The sequence below is a fragment of the Phytophthora infestans genome, genomic scaffold, assembly GCF_000142945.1.
Source record: "Phytophthora infestans T30-4 supercont1.96 genomic scaffold, whole genome shotgun sequence".
Taxonomy (NCBI): Eukaryota; Oomycota; class Peronosporomycetes; order Peronosporales; family Peronosporaceae; genus Phytophthora; species Phytophthora infestans.
The window spans coordinates 143,377-149,523 of record NW_003303663.1 but is presented as its reverse complement, the minus strand read 5'-3'; positions in this window follow the sequence as shown (position 1 = coordinate 149,523).

Below are 6,147 nucleotides of genomic sequence, written 5' to 3'. Positions count from 1 at the left end.
TTCGCAGCGAAACGTGTAAAGGTTGAAAAAACGAAGGTCGATGACGGGAGAGAAGAAACAGAAATCGCCGTGGCGGACATGTTAACGGCACAAAAGGCATCGACTTTTTTCTTGGGGAGGAAGAGCTGTTGGATTACTACAGTGGTGGTAAGCGAGATGGTGGCGATTGCTGGCTACACAGTCTAACCAATTGTTTGTATGATGTTACAGCTTCCAAAAAGCCTTCGTCTACCGGTTCTGGACCATTCCAGACGCCACCAGCACCTCCTGCTGATCCTGCTGTCACAACAAGATCACCACCCGCTCAAGCGGCCACCACCCAGCCCACGTCTCCACTTCAACCTTCTTCAGGTACTCAGCAGCCTTTGACGCGACAAACGCAAGTGAAGCGCACTCGAAAAGTGCCCAAGCTGCCTGCCACGGACAAGCAGAAACGTCGCCGCTCATGTGAGTACCAGTTGCATATTCATGATATGATATGCAGGATATGCAGGATAATTAACTAGCATTATGCATTAGCTCATGCAGTACACCAGCCCGAAGAAGCCCGTACGCTATCCTGAATATTTCATCGACCACATGCATATTGATGCAGTCTAACGCTTGTGAATGCACTATAGTTGACGACGCCGTATATGATGAAGAAAAAGCGCCAGTGCCAGTAGCTGAATCCGTTACTCAAGTCGTCGCTCAAACCCCCATCGTGTTGCCAGGTCCTCATGGAGGTGACGAAGAAAATGTTGAATCGGGGGACGAAGGGTATTCCAGCGTTGAGTCTGTTGAAGAGAACAGCGAAACGGGTATGTCTTACAATGCGATTCAGTGCGTATGCTGCATATTCATGATACCTTATACTGATTATTCATGATAACGATTTTTTATGCTTGTGTTACGAAGATATACTTGCAGAAACAACTGACCGGTTGAATGTGGACGCCCCGGGCGGAAGAGACCCCAACTATGATGCACTTGAATCTGGCGATGAAGCGGCAAGGGACGACGTTGTCACGGATACCCAGTCTGATTGCAGTGGTTGGGTATCAAATGCCAGTGCGGCCGATGGATCGGATCCGGACCCTGAACGAGACGAGATGGATATTGCGCTGGCAAAAGAATCTCTGGATGGATTTGGAGGCACCGACGCTGTGTTGGCGGGTAACTTGCTGGACAGAACACTGAGAGAGTTTTCGACTAATGGATGGGGCCCAATTCAAGAACCGGATGTGTATGAGGAGTTACAGACGCCTTACGTTCCTGTTGAAGGCGCTAGTAGCTACCCGGGACTTCACCAAGGCTATTCCGGACCCACTCCTGAAGTACTGCATCGTGGGGACTCGCCTTTGGCGTTGTTCTTTTACTTCATGCCGGTTGCATTGTGGCAGCACGTTGCTGTCTGTTCAAACAAGTACCAAAGAGATATGCTCCACGCTCGTGTTGACGATGCCTACAAGCGCCACAAGCGACGCTGTCAAGCGAATCCTGCCACGAAGAAGAAGACACGGCGCGATGTGCTACAAGAGCTTCAAGCAGCTCCTCCAATCAAACCACACGAGCTGTGTCGCTTCGTGGGACTACTGATCGCGCGAACAGTTTGCCCAAACCGAGAAAAGCTGGCAAACCACTGGAAAACCACCGACGAGGGGGCGATTCCACGTGGAGCGTTCAGTTCTGTGATGGCACGAGATCGATTCATGGATATCTGCAGAAATCTACACTTCAATGATAACGACGACCCAAGAGCGACCACGGATCGAGCCTGGAAGATCCGCAAGGTTGTTGAAGTGCTGCAGCGGACGTTTCGCGAAGGATACGTGCCACCTGCAGAGCTTTCATTTGATGAAGCCATGCTTCCAAGCCGCAGCAGATTCAACAAGATGCGCGTCTACATGAAAGCAAAACCGCACAAGTGGGGAACGAAGCTCTTTATGTTGTGCAGTGCACACACGGCGTACTGCATCAGGTGTTTTTTGGTTCTAAAATTTTCTTATCCTGTATTATTCACTTTACTAATGAAAGTATGTTCCTGTTTAAACTGCATTATGCAGGTTTGAAGTATACTGCGGCAAGAAACATCATGCAAGCGACGCTGCCCAACTCGACAAGAAGGAAGGCCCTGCCGCCGTCGTTCGAAACCTCCGCGAAGTGTTCGGTGACGCTCCGTTGCCCGCAAAGAGACTGGTTGTCATCGATCGCTTCTACACCTCGGCTGCTCTCCTGATTCAGCTACTACTGATGGGGTACTATTGTGTGGGCACTATAATGACAAATCGCGTTGGGTACTGCAAAAGAGATCATTTGTAAGATGAAAACACGGCCACGAGATGTGGATCCGGGGGACGTGTAAGATTGTGTAATCTTTCTAAAGTACCACAAGCACAAGACTTCAAAGCCGTTGACGCACGTTAAATTCATGAAGCGCCTCCACTTGCAGCTCACCCAGCTCCAAGAAGTGGACATGTTCGACGGAAACACGTTTTGTGAGAGGGAGCAGATCGCCGGTACGTCGGGTTCTGGTGTGGCGGGGCACGCTTCTACTCATGTAGCACAGTTGGTGGATGAATGGAGGAACCGAGATACGCAGCCGAAGCGGCGTCAGCGTGCGTGTAAAGTTTGCTCTCTGATGCAGGGCGCGAAGCCCCACACGACGGCGTACTACTGCTCCGAGTGCGATGGTGATGCGCCTATCTACCTGTGTATGCGCCCGAGGCATGTGATTCGCGGAGTCTTGGCAATCTGCTTTGACGTGTGGCACAAGGAATGGAGTGAAGGAAAGCTGCGACCTTCGAACCAAGAACGCCGCATCCGTATGCGCCCAGCAACTCCAACGAAAGGTGGTGGATCACGCAAAAGACTGAGAGATGCTGCTGATTAAGTATCATGCATATGCAGGATATTAAACAAGTGGGCACGGAATCGTAACGGGATCATCAAGTGGAGATCAACTACGTAAAGCGTTTCGACGGGGATTGGATTTGGCCTTGCAGAACATTCGTAGCGGAGATGAGCATTGGCCCGGACAAGTTTCGTGTATACTTTGACCCTAGGGACTAACTCAATAAATAAAGACTCCAATTTGCACAGTGACACGCAAGTGCCTTCCTGCCCTCAAGAACCGGAACTACATTGGCCGTACGAGCTCCGAGAAGGTTGGGAATTGCGAATCTAGTGTTGGTAGTGATAACTGGATAATACATTGGCCAGATCCTACAACCTAGTGAGCTTTTCCTTTACTTGTGCAGATCCGACAGGCTAACCGAATTTACTACTTGGTCGGTTACACCCTAGAGGTTCTCAACTCTCAAGATCCCGTCACAGGAGGCGGCAAGTACGACTTAAAGGACAACACAAAGGCAAGGGAACACACCCGCAAGGCAACCCTACGGCTAGATCCACGATCTAGGCCCCGGATCCATAAGCTCGAATATTCGCTTAGGATACGGAACCATCCACGGACGCAGAGTGAAGATTTTCCACTGCTGCTCCACCCCATCCCCACGTCTCGCCAAGACACTCAAGCTTCACCACTTGAACTCTTCGGAAGTTACCGAGAGAGCAAGATCCCGCCCTACCGACGGGTACACAAGGTGAGGAAAGTTCAGCAGAACACGGATCATCGGAAGATCCCCTCCGTTAGTCGGTGTCTGGGCGCAGTTGGTAAGTTGGATCTGGCAATCTCGCAGATTTTGCTGATCCCGCTACACCACAATGGTGCGCGTGCCCGGATCTTTTGGTGATTCGGGATTTCACCGTGAGTCCCAAGAAGATGCTCAAGTGAAGATTGAGCCAGGGGAAGAGGCGTCGTCGGAGGTCGGATCGACGAAGACGCTGCTGAATGAAACAAGATCCGCGGATCGATGGAGTTTTGGGAGGAACTCTGTCGACGGAAGAGAGGTAGATCCGGATCCGGATCTAGAAGAGAAACCTCTCTATCCTCCCCAGGTCCCCTCGGGGACCCCTGCGGATCTTGACGCAAGTCAAGATCCGCTAGCAAAACAAGGGAAAGTGAAGGTGAAACGGTATGCATTTGCAGATACACCGGTTAAGCCAACATTGTACCTAAACCCAACCCCGCTAGTCGAAGAAACGAGAAAGAAGACGAAAACGAGTAAGACTACGCGGAAGAAGATGCAAGCTCCAGAGTCGGAAGAAGACCAAGCTGGATCCAGGTCAAGCTGGTCCGACAAGGATCTCGAGTTTGTGTAGCGCCACCAAAGCTTTACGCGACTTCCTGCATCAAGATCCTGTCATGCAGATCCTGAATCCACGACAGATCGACGATCCAAAGGAACCGGTGAGAGCACCAACGAAAACGGCGAACAAGTTGGTGGCAGTCAAAGATCTATTGCGTTTGCTTACGGAGTCAGGCATCGTAGCTGGTGTGTTCGACGCAGAGGATATCTTCGAGCTAGACCTGGATCTCATAGTATCCGCGACGCGGGACCTCTTTGCCAGAGTTAAGTCCATCACCGGAGAAAGGTCGCGCACTATGGATCCAGAGTCGTCGCCGAGGATCAGCCAAGCTGCATCCTCGAACTACGAATCCGCCGCTGAGGATGAGTCAGACACGTCGTCCGAACCACGACGCATGACTTTAGGACCCTCCGGGGCATCCATGCTGGAAGCGCGGGCGAGGATCCGGGGACAGGAAGTCCCTGTGAAGGCTCGGGATCCAGTATGCCCTACCCGTGATCTGATACAATCCAGCCAGGATCGAGCCAGATCCGGCAAGAAGCCAGTGGGGTTACTGTCAGATCGGACTTAAGGTAATCGCCTCACGGATCCTGTCTCGCCAGTGGACCAGCCGGTCACAAGCTCTTCCGACACCTCCTCAGGTACCCTGCAGCGACACTTCGAAGCTACGATGAGTCGTTTCCTGGCCGAACAGGGTATGAGAACGCCCGTACCACAAGCGCAAGTGCTCCACGAACATGGGGCACGAGATGTGGAGATGGAGTCCGTGGAGGGAGACAACTCCCATGATGAGTTCGACCCAGATGATCTGGATGGCCCATCCACTTCGTCAGCAGTGGTAGCAACGGCCACAGCCGGGGCAGGTGGATCGTCCATGATCCAGAGGGTACGGATCTCAGGCATATCGGATCTGAAGGAGTTCACGGGCAAGGATCAAGATGAGGACCGAGCGAGAACATGGATCAGCAAAGTCAAGTCGGCCCTCATGAGAGATCAAGCGTCGGATGCTGAGAAGTGTTTGACCTTTGCGGATCTTCTAGCGGGGCCAGCCAGGAACTGGTATCGGCAGCTGGGCAGATCCACCAGGAACAAGTGGCCAGATTTGCTGCGCAGTTTCCAGACCCAGTACTGTGGATTGGGAGTGTCGGTGGCACGACAATACTACCACGCTCGCCGCAGATCGGATGAATCCCCGCTAGAATACCTACATCGACTAAATGTGGCCGGTCTACGGGCCAAGTTGAAGATCAAAGATGGGGAATCCAAGGTACTGCGGGAACAAGTGGATCATTTCATCGAGACGTTGGGAGACGTGGATCTGGCCGACAGGCTGACCCTGTTGCGACTTTCCGACGCAGACGAGCTTAAGGAAGTGCTGCGGGCGGTGGATCGCGCGAAACACCGCCAGAAGAAGGCGGCGGTCGGATCCGGCAAGTATCGCCAAAAGGCTCCGACGCCTACGGCCCCAGCTCGACGTGTCCACCAAGTCACGGCGCCCGACTCAGGAACTGAATCAGGATCCGACGGTTCGGACTCCGACCCTGAAGATTACCGTCGGGTCTGTCTCACTGCATCCAACGATCGAACGGCGAAGACAGGAGACAACTCTCGACCGGGGGATACCGTACCCGGGGACCGTGGGATGTACAGATCCCGAGATCTCATGGACGGGGCAGCACAAGTCAGGTGTTCACAGTGCGAATCCCGGAAGCACACTGAATCTGGATGCTGGAAACATCTGGTCTGTGAGAAGTGTGGCAAGAAAGGTCATCCCGGGGATCATTGCTTCTACGTGTGTCGCGGGTGTGGCGAGATTCACGACGTCGGCAAGTGCCCATAGGAAGAATTCTACAACCAGATCCGCCAATGGTTTGATCCAGCCAAGCACCGAGGGATGTTGCCAGAAGTGGCCAGAGAAGATGTTAAACTAGGACGCTCGCCGGGTTTGAATCCGAA